Genomic DNA, 20,644 nt, shown 5'->3' with positions numbered 1-20,644 from the left:
ACTTGAACTGGTTCAACGTTTAGTTTTTTCTTCTTTTTCGGCCAAATGATAGGTTATCAGGCTACATGAGCTAAGCGCCAGGTTTGCTTAAATTGTGTTTTGTACTTCGTTAGTTGGTAAGTGAACAGGCTATTTACATACTTAAAGAGCTATCTCCAATTATGGCTGATATATGTGCTACGAAGGCCAGTAGATAACTTGAGAGATAACTCCTACATCTCATTCATATGCGAAATCGCATATACGATAATTTCCGCCAGGTTGTTAGAAGTTGGCGCGTGTGTGACAGTGCCAGGACGCAGAAACTAGAGTGTGGCTGTCTGCGTGGATTGCAGACGACGGAAACCGTCTCGTGTCTGAGCGCATGGCTAGCAGGCACGCCTGTCGAAGGACAGAAGGCCGTCGGTTTCACCATAAACACGCGGTGGAACTCTCTTCCGCGTGGTTGAGCACGGCTTGCAATCAGACCGCGGTTTGAAACCGTATTCATAAATCCAAATACATGACCTTTTAGAACAAGAAATAACAATTTAGAGATATCTGAGATGAAACAAGTAATGCGTCGCTGGACTCCATTAGCATTATTAGTCTAGAAAATACATAGCACTAAAAGTGAATAACTAACCATAAATTTACAAAATGCTATATTTATTACAGTTTCGCCATAGATAAAAGCGATAGCTCAAATTTAAGATAAAGCAGTGTAGAACGCAAATCTATTCCCAAAAACTTTGAAGTTCCTTTAAGCAGAGTAAATTTAAGACACCCTAAGTAGGATGGAAAAACAAAGCTGAACTGAAGAGCCACAAACCATGCTGCACATCGATCTGACTCCAAAAATCGACATTGAGCCCGAAAAACAAAACCCAAAATTAGGACACGGTAGTAATGACACACAACGTACAAGCTGGTGGTCCTTTCTTTCATACCACGTGAGACAGTAGTAACATTGCATAAGATTCAGGCAATTACCTTTCTGTAAATCTTCGTGTTGCTAAAAATTATTAAAGCATTTTAAAGTTTGCGAGAAAAATAATATTTGACGCTGTATTATCACACGCAATATTATCCTTAGCCTGTGAAGCAGAACGTTCAAACAGAGGGTTCAATTACATTCCTTACTAGGTTACTTAATGAGGTATGAGTGTATTACGTGGGTATTATCGAGATTATCGATGAACAGTTTCATCTAAAAACGAAGTCTGTGCAAAAATAATTTGAGATCATAACGTCGGTATGGTTATTCAATGTAATCAGCACAAACAAAGGGTTCTAATATTTCGCCAAAAATCACGAAATGCTGCCACTACTATTACTGAGATTTCGCCAAAAATCACGAAATGCTGCCACTACTATTACTGAGTTCGGCGAAAGAGTGACGTATAACTTGTAACTGTTCGTGTGGATTGTAGTCCAGTTATCTTTCTGTATGCTATCTGACACAGTTCGCGTTTAACTCGTTTAGAGCTCTAGGTTAATTTTGTAACGTGACAGGAGAGACTAACGCGTGGAATTTTGACGGACAGTGCGTGTGTTCGGAAACAGACGGGGGAGGAGGCGCAGTGTGTGAAGCTGTTAGATTTGAGAAAACAACTGAATCACTGCTACTGGAGGATGTACCATATACGAAGCACACCTCTGCTGTCATGAGGTAAACCGAGAAGCTGATGTTTGTGGAATTTTCCCCAGAGAGAATCTAAAAACGATGTGTGATATGAGAGATCTATATGGCGGAAACATAGGGGGGGGGCGCAAATTATTTCATTTTCGCCGGAAGAATAAAACCAGTAATAATAAAATTAAATAGCAGGCAACAGCACATTTGAAAAAAAAAGAAAGAAAGAAAGAAAAAGTAGGTGGAAAACAGTATTAGTTAGACACAGTAAAAGATATAGTAACTATCATTCTTCGAAAATTAATAAATGTGAAACACCCTAAGCGGTCAAAACACGGCGTATACAAAGACAGCACTTGACCAGCACTATCGATATACAGCACCAGAATTTCTATTAAATATTTATAATTGGATATTCAAATCAAAGATATTTATTATTGTTTCTAGAGGGAAAACCGGTCACTCCAACTGGAAGAATTAGGAAAGACCTTGACAAACGAGAAATCCACCGCAGCTACATTCACGACAAAGATCCGTACAGAATGCTGATCCACCCATTGAATTCTCTCCAGTCACTAGTTCTAGAGCCACACGTACATGGACACGGAGAGATAACCACACCGCGCCAGGATGAGCGAGTGCTGGACTAAGGGGAATTAAGAACTACGTAGTCCATTGTAGGCCTCAACGGAATATAACATTTATTATTACAATGTGAATAATGAGCGGGAGTGTTGATTCCAATCATTGAAAACCAAATATAATTAAAAATAAGTTGCAAAATAATAGTTAACTGTTTGGCACAAAGAATCACCTTTTTCACCCTTAGATATGGCATTTTGATTATTTTAAATAGTTAAATTAAGAGTAACACCAAATTTGATCGATTAGTTATAATGTAATGCAAATTGCTTCATACAAACAAGAACACCATTTCAAAACTGTTGAATTTTTAGTCCAGACTGGTACGTAACACGTGCTAGCGATGAGTTCCCGTTACAGTTTTTATTCACTGAAAAGCCCTCGAATGACGGAAAGAAACAGTGTGTAAGATTTACCTGTGGATCGAAACGAAATAGCATATATTAACATGTCAGAAGTATCATCGTGTTAGATGATATGTTGTATGTATATTTATAGTTTTAGTAGTAACTTTTGTACTTTTGCGAGTTTGCCAGTGGCTGACCGAAAGCTAAATAAGGGCTGAAACCATATTGGGTCGTTCAGTCAGATGTATGAGCTCTTATGTAAGACACGTGTGGATGTGCGCACAAATCACTCCATGAAGTGTTTCGGTTATACACAGGACACGACTATATTTTCAAAGATAAACCTATCTGGTCATGTTGCACATCACAGAGAGCTGTAATGAATATGGTCCACGGAATATGAAGTAAACAGAGCTTAACTAAACGTCAGCTTGCTATCCTTTTCTCACATTTTTTGAAATAGCCTGTAGTATTACACCGGCCTTAGGTAAAAACTACTTCTTCAGATGTTTCGCTATTGCAGTGACATCTTCAGTCCGTATACTGTTTGCTGCGAAATTTTTGTTAATATCTGCTGAAGTTATCACATACATGCTTTTCTCTCTTCACTTACAAATTGCCTAAATTTTATCATCTAGTGCGTTATTTTATACTACAGTATGCACATTGATACGAATAGGCTATCATTACTGTGTATCTTCTGCACCAAAAAATAACTTACTTCCACATAGATTTGTTCAGTCCTTGCACATTAATTTCCTTCATGGTAGATATTTCGTAGAAGTAATAGTCCGACACCTAAGCACAGGTATATGGCGTTTCACACATACGCACGCAACACTGGTGCAAGAATTAGTAGTAGTAGCAGCTTTGTTCATCGGTAGATCTCTTTTTACAAGGATATAGGACACATCAAAGTATTTACAAGTTAAGACCAATTTAAAACAAGCTAGCTCGCATACACATATGCTTACAGACTTCTAGTTAGAGACAATCAATAGATTTACTTTTTGTTACAAATAATTTATTAAATAATGTAATGCCACATTGTTCACTCATATCTCACTACCAGTCACTGCACACACTATACACACATTATTTCATAACACTTTACTCACTACACACAGACACACAGACACACAGACACACAGACACACAGACACACAGACACACAGACACACACACACACACACACACACACACACACACACACACACACACACACACGAGCTCAGAAAGAGGTGTTTGTATTGAGCTATGCATAGCTTGGGGGTAAGTATTTCTAGAAAGTTAAAAAGAAGGCAAAAACATAAAGTGATGGTGTTACATGGACTTTTGGATGTTTTATAATCATTATTATTTATTTGTAAAAGACATTTTTTTTATAAAACTCCTATTCTGTTTTATCTAAGTAATCCTTCAATGCATAAAATGTATTGCATAAGGGGTCCTTTTCAGCTGCCTGTTTAAATAAGTGTATTTTTGCAATTTCTTTAATCTCTTTCGGTAATTTATTGTACAGCTGTATTCCTCGGTAGAAAATGCTGTTTTGATTTTTATGTTTATTGTTTGTTGGTAAATGTAAGTTGAGTCTATCTCTTGTTGCATGGTCTTGGACAGAGCTGTTTGTACAGTAATTACCAATGTTATTTTTGATGTGCACAACTGACTGGTAAATCGTTCCTATCCTGTATGGTTACTGGCGATGAGAAATGGTCTTTAAGCTAACATAAGGCTGAGGCCAAACACAGCAGCGACTCCCCACCCAAAGACTTGCGCGCATCCACAAAATATAGTGTTATGCATCTGGTGGAAAAGCGACGGTGCGGTGTTCTACGAATTGCTTCCCCGAGGTGTAACCATCACTGCTAACATTTATTGTCAACAACTGAGACGTCTTGCAGACGCAACTCTAGAACAAAGACCAGGAAGACAGCGTGAAGTGGTGCAACTCCAGGATGAAGCCCAACCGCATTTTGCAAGACTGAGAAAAAATACTGTAGAGGAGTAGGATTGGGAAGTCATTCCGCCCCCACCTTATTCACCTGTCCTTACGTCCTCAGATGTTCACCTCTTTCGCTCTCTGTCGAACGACCTGTAAGGAACTTCCTCCGCGGATGAAAATGCGCTCCAAACACGGCTCGTCGAGTTCTTCACCTGAAAACCACTGATTTCTACAGTCACAGAATCGAAAAGGTACTCCAGCATTGGCAGACTGTTGCAAATAGTAAAGGAGAATACAACGGGTGTCCGGGAAGTAAGGACGAATTTGAATTTAGCGCCATTTTGTCGTACGACGGTTGGCAGCTGTGGTTTTTTCATACTTGTTTGTGAAAAATGCTACGAACTTATGCACTAGCCCTGTAGATGAGATGTGTTTCACTTTAGCGAAGTTCCAGTACTCTTAAGGTATGCATTTTAGAGCCCATGTCTGCTGAATTTTTGTCTTGTTTTGTCCCGTACTATCACCTTTCAAACCACGAAGTACTTTTTATTAACTTCCGGTATAACCCTTGCAAGCCCCAGTCCTCCATCAAATCCGTACCTTCATTGATGTTATTTATACAGACCCCTTGAGAGAGCCTCTGCCACTAGTGTATGGAAATCAACGGTGGAAACATCAGCGATAATGATAGTTTCAGTCAGTTCTAGAAGCATGCTTAGATAGCGGAGTGGTTAAGACTGACCGCCAAAAATACACTGCGTGCTAGGCATTTCTGACGGGTTTTCTGTGACATTATTTCGTGTCACTGCATTTTCAGTGACTGCTTCCACATTAACCGTTCAGTTCTTTTCACTGATTCTAAATGGAGCGTGAAAAGGTGGTACCACTACCAGTCGAGCACCAGCGCATGTTGTTTAGGCGCTAAGTGAGACCACACGATTCGCACTCGCTTGGGAACAGATGCGGCTCGGATTGCCAAGGATAGCGGAGGGCCGTGGCGGGCAGTACGGGACGAAGACGAATTGCATCCGGTGTAGTCAGCTGTGGGTCGTCGCAGGCCGGGCACGCCCGCGCCCGCGCCATTGCGGGCCACCTCGCCGTCTCCGTGCCGGCAGTGGGCGCTTCCGCCCTCCCGCCTTGTACTCCAGCGCGCATGCGCACTGCGCATCCCTTTCCCTGCCAAAAATAGTCAAGCAGGCAGAAGGGAGGAGGGAACGAAATGAAACTTCATAGGTTGAGACAGTGTCTGATATTATTTCAGTGCTTAAAATATTTGCAAACGACGTGGCAATATGTGTCCACTTATCAATGGGACTGCACCCCCTGTGGTCCAAGTCCTTGCACTTTTTCGGATGGGTAGTGTTTCACGAAGCCGTTGTGTCGTCTCCTGAGACAGGCTGGCCCACAACGTTGCATCTGGTGCTCGATATCATGCATACTGACACCTGACACACACACTAATGTTCGATCTGGTGCCACACAAATTCTCTCAGAAAGAGACCTGGAGATCATGCTGGCCACAGGAATACCTGAACATGAAATAGGCAATTCATAGAGACTATTGCCATGGGTGGGCTAGCTTTGGCCTGATGAAAAGTGCCACCACCATACTGTCACGTGCAAGGTAACACATGACGACTCAGGTAGTCCGTGACGTGCCGTTGTTCCCTCAGGTTTACCAGCGCTAGCTTGACGTCATACCCGGTGGCTTTCCACACTATAACGCCAATAGTAAAACCGCTGTGCTAGCCCAAAACAGCAGAAGAATGTGAAAAAGAATACTATTCCACCAGGCTGTGCTTAAAATATTTTATTTGCATTACTGGTTTCGGGGACTGGTTATTCACAAGTGCATCTAAAAACCATAACGCAACATAAAGAGGGGGGAGCTCAGACATTGATCGTAAACGAACATAGTAATTACCTATAGTAACAGATGTGAATACATCGTCGTCGTCGTTGCGGTAACAAATGGCTTGCCTTGCATACTGCGCACAGCAGGGTCGTCAGCAGTCATCATGTAAGATGTGAGGTGTATGACATGAAAGTGCTTTCGAGAACAACAGCATTTGAATGTTATTAAAATGTAACATGTAGCCAGAAGCGGTAAGGAAAGAAACCTCGTGATGTTCACCACTATTCACACTATATCCACTTGTTCTTTTAACAGCCTCGTCTGCACGACTGTGTGTGACAACTTTAACTGTCAGGCAGAGCATAAAAATTCAAAGATGTAACGGTACCATCGATACTATTTCTGAGTATATCTCTGTCCTATACTAACAGCCACCTGGGAAACAGGTTGACAAGTATTGAACTACATAAAATAAAATCGTCATAACTTCCGAATGGTTTGCGTTAGGGTGTTCAAACTGAACGGCTGAATTAATGAGGATTAGTATGCGCAATGTTCTTTGGTTTAGCGACGAAGTTCAATTTCATTTGGATGGGTTCGTCAAAAATTGACACATTTGGGGGACTGAGAATCCGCATTTTGCGATCGAGAAATTTCTTCACCCTCAACGGGTGACAGTGTGGTGTGCAATATCCAGTCACGGAATAATCGGTGCGATATTCCTTGATGCCACGGTGACTACCGAACTGTACGTGAAGGTTTTGGGAGACTATTTGATCCCCATTATCCTAGGTGACCCTAATTTCGACAAGATGTAGTTCACGCAAGACGGAGCTCGACCCCATCAAAGCAAGAGAGTGTTTGCTGTCCTAGAGAAGCACTTTGGAGACCGCATTTTGGCTCTGGGGTACCCAGTGGCCACTGGCATAGGCCTAGTTTGATCGACATATTCTCCGGATCTGGACACATCTGATTCCTTTTTGTGGGGCTGTGTTTTAGACAAGGTGTACAGCAATAATGTCAAAACCATTGCTGGGCTGAAAACAGCCATTCAGGAGGTCAACGACAGCATCGATGTTCCGACACTTTAGCGGGTCATGCAGAACTTCGCTGTTTCTCTGCGCCACATCGTCGCCAATGATGGCAGCCACGTCAAACATTTCACAACCAAAATCCGAATATCTGTAGTGACAGCCGGCTGCGGTGGTCGTGCGGTTTTAGGCGCTCCAGTCCGGAGCCGCGCTTTGCTACGGTCGCAGGTTCGAATCCTGCCTCGGGCATGGGTGTGTGTGATGTCCTTAGGTTAGTTAGGTTTAAGTAGTTCTAAGTTCTAGGGGACTGATGACCACAGCAGTAAAGTCCCATAGTGCTCAGAGCCATTTGAACCAATCTGTAGTGACGTTTACATTTAGAACAAAGTATGTGCACGCCATCGTTTGTAACTAATTTACGGTCTTTTTCATATAGGTCAATAATTGTCATCCTGTACATGGTATTCGTACACACATAAGAACCGGTGCAGAACTTTTAGTACATTTCTGAAAATACATTTAAGGGACAGAACATAAATATTTATACCATACTTTCGTCCAGTATTGGTAAACGACATACATAGTGTCGAATCTCGAAATTAATACCTTAATAAATACATGAAGCTGAAGAATGTTTGAAATTATTACATACACTCCTGGAAATGGAAAAAAGAACACATTGACACCGGTGTGTCAGACCCACCATACTTGCTCCGGACACTGCGAGAGGGCTGTACAAGCAATGACCACACGCACGGCACAGCGGACACACCAGGAACCGCGGTGTTGGCCGTCGAATGGCGCTAGCTGCGCAGCATTTGTGCACCGCCGCCGTCAGTGTCAGCCAGTTTGCCATGGCATACGGAGCTCCATCGCAGTCTTTAACACTGGTAGCATGCCGCGACAGCGTGGACGTGAACCGTATGTGCAGTTGACGGACTTTGAGCGAGGGCGTATAGTGGGCATGCGGGAGGCCGGGTGGACGTACCGCCGAATTGCTCAACACGTGGGGCGTGAGGTCTCCACAGTACATCGATGTTGTCGCCAGTGGTCGGCGGAAGGTGCACGTGCCCGTCGACCTGAGACCGGACCGCAGCGACGCACGGATGCACGCCAAGACCGTAGGATCCTACGCAGTGCCGTAGGGGACCGCACCGCCACTTCCCAGCAAATTAGGGACACTGTTGCTCCTGGGGTATCGGCGAGGACCATTCGCAACCGTCTCCATGAAGCTGGGCTACGGTCCCGCACACCGTTAGGCCGTCTTCCGCTCACGCCCCAACATCGTGCAGCCCGCCTCCAGTGGTGTCGCGACAGGCGTGAATGGAGGGACGAATGGAGACGTGTCGTCTTCAGCGATGAGAGTCGCTTCTGCCTTGGTGCCAATGATGGTCGTATGCGTGTTTGGCGCCGTGCAGGTGAGCGCCACAATCAGGACTGCATACGACCGAGGCACACAGGGCCAACACCCGGCATCATGGTGTGGGGAGCGATCTCCTACACTGGCCGTACACCACTGGTGATCGTCGAGGGGACTGAATAGTGCACGGTACATCCAAACCGTCATCGAACCCATCGTTCTACCATTCGTAGACCGGCAAGGGAATTTGCTGTTCCAACAGGACAATGCACGTCCGCATGTATCCCGTGCCACCCAACGTGCTCTAGAAGGTGTAAGTCAACTACCCTGGCCAGCAAGATCTCCGGATCTGTCCCCCATTGAGCATGTTTGGGACTGGATGAAGCGTCGTCTCACGCGGTCTGCACGTCCAGCACGAACGCTGGTCCAACTGAGGCGCCAGGTGGAAATGGCATGGCAAGCCGTTCCACAGGACTACATCCAGCATCTCTACGATCGTCTCCATGGGAGAATAGCAGCCTGCATTGCTGCGAAAGGTGGATATACACTGTACTAGTGCCGACATTGTGCATGCTCTGTTGCCTGTGTCTATGTGCCTGTGGTTCTGTCAGTGTGATCATGTGATGTATCTGATCCCAGGAATGTGTCAATAAAGTTTCCCCTTCCTGGGACAATGAATTCACGGTGTTCTTATTTCAATTTCCAGGAGTGTGTGTCTTTAACGTACAACAAAGCGTTCACAATTATAGTGCAGCAGAACACAGAAACTGTGGATGAAGACCGTTGAGTAATGTCCTGGGGACAAATATGCAGGGCATGCGATTTTTTAACGAAACGACGACGATGTAGCCACACTTGTTACTATAGGAAGCACTATGTTTCTTTAATGCTGCATGTGATGTAGCTGTACGAGCTCTATTTTGTTTTTTATGATATGTTGTTAAGCTTTTTAGATGCATTTGAGAATGGGCAGTGTCCGAGATTTGGTAGGAAAATAAAATATTTTAAACACAGCACTGTGAAATAATGACTTTCTTCAAATTTAATGAGGTTGTGACGCCCACCCAGAAGAATATGATAGAGGAAGGGTTCTCCCCAGGTTGCTGCCATACTCGCGATGGGCTTCCGAGACATAAAAGAGCCGACACTCACTTGTGGTGTGCGTACTGTAAGACCTTCGGTACACACATCATCAGATTATTTGACTTGTCGCTCTAACGAAGTAGGCGAGTGTCAGCAATATGTCTCATGGTCTTATCGTGGCGTGTTTATCTTCTGCCGTTAGGTCAGACGATAGAAATGCCACTTGCACGCTTAGAGTAGCAGATTGACGGTGACCAACTTTAAACAGAACTTGATTAATTTTCACACACATTTATTAAAATAATAAAAATCATTAAACTTACTTAACTTGATTCTGGATGCTTTTTACAACTGACAATCTGAAGTTCCTTTGGTCTTGGTACGTTAATCTTATTCTCACACATCTCTGATACTTGACAAAGCGCCTATACATTTCTCTTTATGGCTATGTACAGGAATATGATAATCTTATTAGGCGCAGACTGAAACTTGACTAATGCAGACTAATGCAGACTGACTAATTGGAGGTCTGTACAGTCGTTATAATACCTCGCGCGTTCAGGTATCACTGCGCGAGTGTGATCCGCTAAGAGAAACGGTTCTACGTTAGCAGCAATCTCATTGGCTGCGTTACATATGTATACGCGGATCGGCGGAAGCAGAATTTAGTCCGTCTCTAAGACAGCGCCATCTCGTAGCGCGGAGACGAACGAGCGCTGCGCCTGCGCTGTTGTGCTTAGCGGGGCGCGCTCTAGTGGGAAAGTTGTGTACGCGCTCACTACGCGGAACTATGTACACAACATCGCTGAACTCGCAGACCATGCTTCCTGGGTACGGCAGCACTCCAAACCAAACAGTTTGTCTCTTGGTCATCATGGCACCTTATGCATGGGACAGTATTTTCCCAGTCACATTGCTGCTAATCTTCAACCAGTGGTGTGGGATGACACGGAATGTTCCGGGGACCTCAGTACATGTTGTGAGATAGCAAGCGCAGACGTATTTCACTAGGTAGCTAGAAGAAAACTCACAAACCCTGTCACATGCTGATAATGCTTTCTCAAGCGAACACGTGGCATCTCCATGACTTCACTATGATCGGTCAATATATATCCCACACCAGGCCTGTTAACATTACCAAACACAGACGATACTAATGCATTGTGGTGACCATTCTACCAGTAGCAGAGAACTGTACCTCTGATCGTTTACATACTCGCCGCTGGTGTGTACGTGTACGAAACTACATTGATATCCGAACTCTCTATGATGCTTAACTTTGCTTATGAGGCAGTTTAATAGCCAACAGTTTTCCCCTAAAGACATCAATATTTATCACTGTCCAACCTGTACTTATGAGGTCGCCGGTTTTAAATCTGTCACTGGTGAAAGTTTTCCACGTTGACACATACAAGGTATGTTGTTAGATGCACCTGAGACCGAAACTCATAGTGCCAATAAAATATTTAAAACACAGCATGATGGAGTAATGTCTTGTGACTTCTGCACCTGGGCTCTTCAGTAGTTGTGTACTCACCTGATGATGGCCGGACGTCTCTGGGCCGAAATATCGTGGCAGAATGTCGACGGGATCCGGCTGCATACCCGGAAATTATTAGAAGAGTAATGTCTTTCTTTAAATTTATTGAGGCTGTCGGGCCCACCCAGACGAAAACGATTGGAAGGAAGGTTCTCCCCTAGTCTCTGCCATACTCGCCACCGGTGACCTTCAGTGTTAGTACAGAATGGTGTAAAGCAGCAGAGAAGGAATAGGGACGTGCCGACGTAATACAGTGGCACAAAAAAATTATCACACTCGCTTAGAGTTTCCAGTTCACTCAGGATTTATCGTGGAAACAGTGCTCATGGAGTACCTGAAATGATTATATTTACAGTTAAATAGCACTAGCGGTTCAGAAGGATGAGGTATCGACCCATGGTGAAACACCTATGTCACCACGTGGTGTAGCCACCGCAGGTGCCAATACAGGCACTCACTCTGACATCCAGTCGATCGTACAGATGGTGAATACTGTCCTGGGATACATTGTGCCATGCCTGTTCGAACGGTTCACGTAGTTCTGTAAGAGTTCTAGGCTGACGAGTCGCTTCTCGTCCCGTCAGATCCCAGATTGCAGACAAGTCCGGAGGACAAGTCAGGAGTTAGCCGACCATTATCCTTTTGGAACAACACATTGCAAGAAAGACTGGGTGTTACAACATTCTGTGTATACCGAGCGCTGGTAGCGTCCCCTCCAGTAAATTCAAAGGTGAACGAGAGTTATTGCTCATCGCACTCCAGACCATAAAGTTTGGGAAAGGTGTGCCTTCCCGCAGTCCAACCGGTTCACAAAGGTTCGTATCGACGCGCCTAGGCTCACAAGCCTTTTTATGCTGCTCTTACAATACGACGATGCTGGCAGGCTTCTGTTTTGTGTGGATGTCCACAACCTCGTCAACAGGTGTGGGAATGTTCAAGTGGCCACTGATACCAGTATCGTTGTACAAGTCGTGCAGCACGCCTAACATGTGTGTCAGTTCTCCGAAACGACCGTACCGTCACTCTGAAGGTCAAATTTTGACCCTTTTCAAATTCGCTCAGTTGGCTGTAGGAAGCATGAGTGCATCTCTGTGGCACGGTTGCCTTCTTGCTTCACACTTTTGTAACACACTGAGCCTTCTGACTTCGAGCATTTCCAATTGAACGGTAGGCACAGAACGCGCACTTGTAGCAACGTCATTACGCTATTTGTGGGCGGACGACGTTGAAACCATAATTAATATATTTACTATCCACCAGCTGGCATGTGCCGTCATCGGATCAAAATCGACGTCGTCTTTCCAGGTGCACTAAGTTTTTTTCCAGAAATATACACCCAGTCTCAGCCAATTCTTGTGTTGCACATACGTCACGTCCTATTTGAATTCTTCCAATTATATCGCAGCAGTTCCTGTGTGTATGTGCACTCGTTCTTCCAACAGATACGGCATCACGTGTTTTCTATATCATGCTAGACACTAAGGTACAGACAGTATATGCATAACGAAACTGGTCGCCATTTGGATATTTTCACTTCGTGTACATTTATACGTATTCTGAAAGGTTGAGTATAAAATCATCCGAGTCGCTAGGCCATGTCATAATTCTCTTCAAACTTGTTCAATGCTCGATGTTCCTATCTCAGCAGAGGTATCTATAGGTAGAGCCGTAAAGTCTGAAGGAGAGTACAACGCTGTCAAACGACTCGGTATATTTTACAGAAATTCTTCATATCCATATGTGGCATAAAGCAAACCAGTGCTTAACAACATTGGTTAAAAACAGTCTTGGTTGCAATTTTAGTTTTCCATTTTTCAACTAAACTTTTCGCCTTATTTAGGCTACTTCAGGTTGATCTTAATTTGGTACTTCTTAGACCGATCCTTTAGACAGTGTAGCTAAAGGGCATCGTTGAATACATCAGGCCAACATCGCCTTCGTTAAACTCAGTAAAAACTTTTCTCGATGGACGTGAGTGATTCCAAGACCTGCTTAACACGTTCCCGTTCACAGGAGCGAGTCCCGCCGACTGTGAAGTACGGGCTGTTGTAAGATTTCTTAGTGCTAAAGGCCTCAAAGCGATCGATGTTCATCGTGAGATCTGTGCAGTCTACGGAGAAAACATTATGAGTGATGGAATGGTAAGAAAGTGGGTGAGAGCATTTAAAGATGGCCGCACAAATGTGCATGATGAACAACGGAGTGGGCGTCCTTCATTCGTTAATGAAAGTTTGGTGCAGGTGGTAGACAATAAGGTGAGAGAAAACAGACGCTTTACGATTTACTTCTTGCGGGATGACTTTCCTAATGTTTCTCATAGTGTTTTGTATGGCATTGTGACCGAGCACTTGAATTACCGAATATTGTGCGGACGTTGGGTACCGACAATATTGACGGATGTGCACAAAACCAAACCTTTAGACAGTGCACTGACTTTCCTTGAGCGGTACCACAACGACTGTGATGATTTCTTAAGCCAAATTGTTACGGGCGATGAAACATGGGTGGCCTACGTCAGACCAGAATCAAAGCAACAGTCCATGGAAGTTGAGCAAGGGCATCGTTTTGCTGCAAGACAATGCCCGTCCGCATGTGGCGAATCAGACCAATGATCTCATCCCATCTTTTCGATGGGAAACTCTAGATCATCCTCCGTACAGCCCCGATCTTGCGCCCAGTGACTACCATCTGTTCCTGCACCTGAAGAAACACCTGGGCGGTCAGCGTCTTCAAGACGATGACGAAGTCAAAACAGTGGTGATGCAGTGGTTAACAAGCCAGGCGGCAGACTTCTGTGAGGAGTGTATTCAAAGACTGGTACAACGTTGTGACAAGTACCTCAGTATTGGTGGAAATTATGTATAAAAGTAGATTTAAGCATAGGCATTCATGTAAAAATAGAATTATTGAGATATCTTAGCACGTCTTTTCTTAAATTTCTAAACAGTACTTACTTAAAAAACACGCCTCGTATATGAGTGCCAGACACTCTACACCTACTCATGTAGTTACGTCCCGCGCACCCTGACTTCAGAACTGTACGTCAGTGTGCTAATTTGACCTGTTGTGTTGCATTCATCGAAAGCATTCGAAGGAGTGTTTTCTCACGAGATAACGCTCGCCTACATACCGCTGTTGTAATCTAACATGCTCTACGGGATGTCGACACGTTGGCCTGCTCTATCACCAGATCTGTCCCCAATGGAGCACATATGTGACATCATCGAATGACAACTCCAGAGTCAGCCATGAACAGTGCTAACCGTGCCTATACTGACCGACCAAGTGTAACAGTCATGGAAATTCTACCCTCAAAATTACATCTGCCACTAGTACAACACAATGCGTACACGTTTGCATTCAAAATCATAGCCGTTTCACCAGTTATTAATGTAGCAGCGTTTCACATTTCCAATGTTTATCTCTTGCTTACATTAAGCTGTGATCTTGTAATGTTAATCACTTAAATATGTAACCTCGACACACGTATTACCGAAATTTAATTATTCTGCATTAATCATTTTCGGGTGGTGCGATTCCTACTGTCTGATCTGGTTCTTGAAGGTGGAAGTTCCTCACCAATATATGTATAGGGAAACAAAAACTTTAGGATATAAATGCAGAGCTTTGATTAACACTGATTCATACAAGAAATGTTTCTATGAAACTAAAGCTGGTAGCATAGTACCTGAGATAAAGGGGGAGTGGTACAGGCATGCTGAGACTTATTACTAAAAAGAAGTGTAGTTGGAAGTTTCGTGGAATGTTGGTGCAACGAGGGAGGATATGCTCGATCTAAATAAGGACGTGCCAAGAAACCTCCCATGTCCGTTTCAAAGAAGCTTTCCTGGCAGTCGTCTTATCGACTAGGGAAACATAAAAAGATATGGTCGGAGGAAAGATCTGAACCTGCAGTCCCCAAATGTGAATAGAGTGCCTTGGTCACTATGTTTCCCTTTTCTCGTCCCCACAAGTCGGTGGAGTCGTGGTGAGGGGTAGGCTAAGTAACTCGAGCTGTGCTGGGAACAAAAGTGATAGGTGGAGTAGAAACGGTTCAACGCTAACTTATAAGGAATCCATCGCGTTAATCGAACAGCAGGGTAAAAACGACTATGTATCAGTGAATCGATTGTTATTAAGTGCATGTACCTTGAGTTGTGAAAACTATCACTGAGAAAACTGTAGATAACAGTGGCTTTCGAAGAGAACGGTTAGTGTATGAATATGTAAATATTGTTTTACTGACAGTGGAAGCCATGATAGATTTTAAAATCATTTTGAAAATCTGAATCATGGTGTCAAGCAAGTGACGACCTTAAATTTTAGCAAAAAGGGGGAAGGAAAGATTCGGTTTAACGTTTCGTCGATCAGAAGAGCGACAGAGACGAAGTCGAAACAAGCTGGGACTGGACAATGCAAGGAAATGGGCGGTAGCTTTTTCAAAGAAACCCAGTCGGTGTTCACTTTAAGCTACTTACGGATATCCTAGATCTGAATGGCTGGATAGGGATCCGAAATCAATTACTCCGTCATACGGGTCAAGTATTCTAATAAATTAATCACTTCTAACTGCTTTTAACACTAGTGAAATGTTTGTCTAAATCTTTTAGGTGTAGTCGGTTTGTTGCATCGATACTCTGGTCCGTTCATACTAAGATGGCGTACCTATTTCTTGGGCAGCTGATCTGAGTGCTCATTTACACAAACAACAGACGCCCACGTTCTTTTATGGTTATACTCTATTAAATCGTGTGTTCCGAAATTCATTTGACAAAGTACGTTAAACGTGGTAAAATTATATTGTTGCGTACAGCCCACAAGAATGATTGAAGTAATGAATTTTCGACTGTGTTTTAACTTTGTGGCATGAATTTAACTGTTTTATGTCCCACTTCTTAGGTAATAAAATCAGACCCTAAATACTGCAGCCTAGATTCAAAATGCAAGTGGCACTGAATTTGTGCAACGAGAATACTGGGTATTCTGTGACGTTAGCCAAATAGACGACACCGGCTGCGGTGGCCGAGCGGTTCTAGGCGCTTCAGTCCGGAACCGCTCGACTGCTACGGTCGCAGGTTCGAACCCTGCCTCGGGCATGGATGTGTGTGATGTACTTAGGTTAGTTAGGTTTAAGTAGTTCTAAGTTCTAGGGGACTGATGACCTCAGATGTTAAGTCCCATAGCGCTCAGAGCCATTTGAACCAAATAGACCACCCACTGTACACGCTATATAATTAAATACACGATGACAAAGGTGTAACCATTTATAAATGTTCTGTCCATATTTCCTTTCACAACGTTGGTGGACTTACAATGAGTAATAGTGCGAGGGGTATTTTTTTCCCAACATTCAATCGGTCGCACACTGAAAACCACAGTGAAAATTAAAAATGTATTATTTGCAAGATTTAGCTACACCTTTTAGCTATTTCTTGGGTAACGACCTTGCCGCAGTGGATACACCGGTTCCCATCAGATCACCGAAGTTAAGCGCTGTTCGGCGTGGCCGGTGCTTGGATGGGTGACCATCCAGGCCGCCATGTGCTGTTGCCATTTTTCGGGGTGCACTCAGCCTCGTGATGACAATTGAGGAGCTACTCGACCGAATAGTAGCGGCTCCGGTCAAAGAAAACCATCGTAACGACCGGGAGAGCGGTGTGCTGACCACACGCCCCTCCTATCCGCATCCTCAGCTGAGGATGACACGGCGGTCGGATAGTCCCTTACATTGACGTCGGTCTGACTTAGAACTTCGTTGTAGCGTGGCACTAACTTTCCAATACCGTCGCAGAAGAAGGCAGCCGCCTGAGATTTCCGACAATTCACTACGCAGGTCTGTTACTCGTTGCCTGTGACAAAATAGTGTCATAGCCGACGGTTTATGTGAGCGAAGAGACGAAAATCAGAGGGAACCAAGTCTGGGCAGTATGATCGGTGAGCAAATATTTCCCATCGAAAACGCAGCAGAAGTGCACTTGGGGTATGCAGCCGAGAACTGTCATGACAATGAAAACATATGACAGTTACGTTATGAGAGCTGCATGAAATCAGGCGAAACCCTTCAGCAGCACTTCAGACTTGGCTGGAGACACTACTTTCTAGCCACCTCTACGTACTCGCTATGCACTCAAAACATTGCGCAACACACAAAGGTTCACCTAGTTTTCTCTGTTGTTTTATTTCGTGACCGATTAGAAGCTGAAAAAGTAATAGGTCTCATAACTCACTGGAGTTGCCACTTTTCGAATAGCGATTACAATGTAGTAGAAAAAATGGCACGATACAATTTTACATGTACAGAGGCAGTGTCTCCTCAATGGAAGGAAGAAGAAAAATTAGAGTTTAACATTCCGTCAACGCTTAGGTCATTAGAAAATCTTATTGAGCTACCATGGGAAAGAAAATCGGCTATGGCCTTTTCAAAACTGCTAAAATTTGACTATTCAAGTCTACGACATGGTCAGATGCGACTTCATTGAAATTAGTTGCTGGTTTCGGCTTTGCTGATAAAGATGCGGAGCACACTACTAGGAGTCACGTCTGTCAGAACTTACAGACAAATCATACATTTCGTATCGTCACATTGAATTGGTTCACGCTTGCACATAGGCAACCCAACAGACAGATTTCCAAAGCGAGCTGGTGTCACTGAACTTTCCGAGCAGCAGCTGCGATTTGAATGAACTGCACATCTGCCGTGTCACAAATGGTGACCGTAATGTGTACCGGGGAAATGAGTCAAAACCTGGATAGATGCTCCATCCACTGAGGTACGAGTCTGTCTATTTTCCATACGTTGTGTAGTTTCCTGTAGTTTCCATGCAGTCGTCTTCTGACACCTCACACATACGAATAACGCTCTGTCAGTATTGACTATCTTCTAGTGTGTCACTGCTGTAATTATTGGATATGATGATGGCTGTAAAGCTTACACCAGTAACCAATTTTAATGAAGTGGTCTATGATATCGACAAATAAAATACAAAAGCAACAGGTCTCCTCCACAGGTTACGATTTACCTATTTATTTTTTGCACTTATTACAACTGAGTTTCTTATCTTGCAGCCTGTAGTATTTCTTTCTATTTTAAAATGGCGTCACCAGCTTGTATTCGCTTGGTTCCAGGAAAATTGTGACATCATCAAGCAGATGATAGCGGCTTACCTGTTATTTGATTAATTAAGTGATATTTGTATGAAGAACTTGCCCATTTATTCAGAGGTGAAGATACATTTCAGAATACGGCATGGTAACGACTCGAAACATGTACAATGCGTCCTTCTTGTATGGCGTCCAGAAAACGAAAAATAACTGTCTGCCTTTCATCATAGAAAAGAAGGAAACGCCAGCTGCGACAGAATTACTCCAAGATAGCACGCTACCCAAAACGTATTACCAGGAAACAATATAATGTCCTGTAAAACTAAGCTGAAAGACTGCTGTCGGTAATGGGAGAGGTGTAGGTACGACAATGTTCGGGCAACCTCATTTCGCTGCTTATACTTTTGTTGCTCTGAAAGTACGTCCAGTAAGTAACAAAAAACATTTTTTAAAAGAAGGTTGCTTTTATTCAGGATTCCATCACACCAGATTATTCCACACTGTTTTTGCTAGAAGTCAGTATTTTCCAACAAAATCTCCATTCAAAGCGACGATCTTACACCACCTTACTGTGAGGATCTGTATGCCTGCATGGTACCATATCACTTGTTGGCGGCGAAGCCAACTTCTTGCTGCTTCAATAACAGCCCTACCATTCACGTACTGCTCCCAGCGGAGAGCGTCGTGCATTGCGCCAAACAGTTTAAGACGGAAAGCTAGGAATCCAGCGGACACACACCTTTGAGTACCGCAATTGGTGGACAAGTGTGTTAGCATTACCAACAGAGACGTCCAATTGAGCAGCCATGTGTTTGATTGTGACCCGTCAGTCACCTCGAATGAGGTGAACATTGGAGGGGTAACAGTTGTAAGGGGGGCGGGGGGGCGGGGGCTGCCGACACTCGGGAGTTCGGACAGGTCTGCGCGACCCTGTTGCGATGAAGACGACTCACCGTGCATTTGTTCACTGCCAGGTCTCCGTAGATATTCTACAAAGCGTCTGAAATATCTACGACGGATTTTTTTTTTGCATTACTTGTTAACGCCTTTCTTGTTTTCAACAGTATACGATCATCTGGTGAAGGCCCCGTACTGTTGTGGGGCTTGTGCAGTTGGAGTGATATGGGACACCCGATACGTCTGGATACGACTCTGACCGGTGACACGCACGTAAACATCCTGTCTGATCAACTGCATCCATTCATGTCCATTGTGGATTTCGACGGACTTGGGCAATTGCAGCAGAAAAAATGCGACTCCCCAAACATCGAGAACTGCTACAGAGTGGCTCCAGGATAACTCTTCTGAATTTAAACATTTCCGCTGGCCACCAAACTCCCCAGACATGAACATTATAGAGCATATCTTTGATGCCTTGCAACTTGCTGTTCAGAAAAGATCTCCACTCCCTCGCACTATTACAGATTTATGGACTGCCCTGCAGGATTCATGGTGTCAGTTCCCTTCATACATTAGTCGAGTCCACGCCACATCATATCGCCGAACTTCTCCGTGTTCGCAGAGGCTCTATACGATATTAGGCAGGTGTATCAGTTTCTTTGGCTCTTCAGTGTATCTCAACAGCTTAGTGATAGTTATCAATAATGTAATTTACGCAGGATGTGGAGTACATCCATCATTGAGGAAATTTAATTTCTTTTTTAAGAACTTAACGACGATTGGAGGAATTAATGTACATTTATTTCTACGTCCTTTTTCATTTTCACGTAGCTGTTAATGATATTTCATAAATAAAACATGGAAACGGCATGTTTTGCTTCTAGAGGCACTCTTTCAGTTTTCCAGCTACTACGGATAAATTCAGGTCATTAAATTTTGTAAATTTCTATCTCCATCTGCACTTACTTTAGGAAACAGCGTATCCAGAGCGCCAACACCAAACGCAGCGCACCGAATCTGAAAACCATCAGAAACACGATTATTTGTTACCGTTCAATTAGAATTCTCTTAATCTATTTATTCCTATTAAACAGTGTAGGTGCACAGCAGGTTAAATTTGTTGGGAACAAAATACTAAATTAATGTTGTGTCTACAATCTGGCTTATACAACAGCACGACGGTTTCATGCGTATACTGTGTGAGAAATTACCACGCCCTACAGAG

General features: G+C 43.7%; 1 long non-coding RNA gene across 1 annotated transcript in view; it reads right to left on the bottom strand.

Moving 5' to 3' along the window:
• LOC126176749 (uncharacterized) overlaps positions 1-20,439 on the bottom strand; it is a 677,231-nt gene extending 656,792 nt beyond the window's left edge. The window contains exon 1 of the long non-coding RNA XR_007535652.1: positions 20,386-20,439. This is a non-coding gene — a long non-coding RNA (uncharacterized LOC126176749). The remainder of the gene's footprint in view (positions 1-20,385) is intronic.
• Positions 20,440-20,644: the final 205 nt, after the last annotated feature.

Source organism: Schistocerca cancellata, chromosome 3 (genome assembly GCF_023864275.1).
Source record: "Schistocerca cancellata isolate TAMUIC-IGC-003103 chromosome 3, iqSchCanc2.1, whole genome shotgun sequence".
Lineage (NCBI taxonomy): Eukaryota > Metazoa > Arthropoda > Insecta > Orthoptera > Acrididae > Schistocerca > Schistocerca cancellata.
This window is presented reverse-complemented; position numbering and strand designations above follow the sequence as displayed.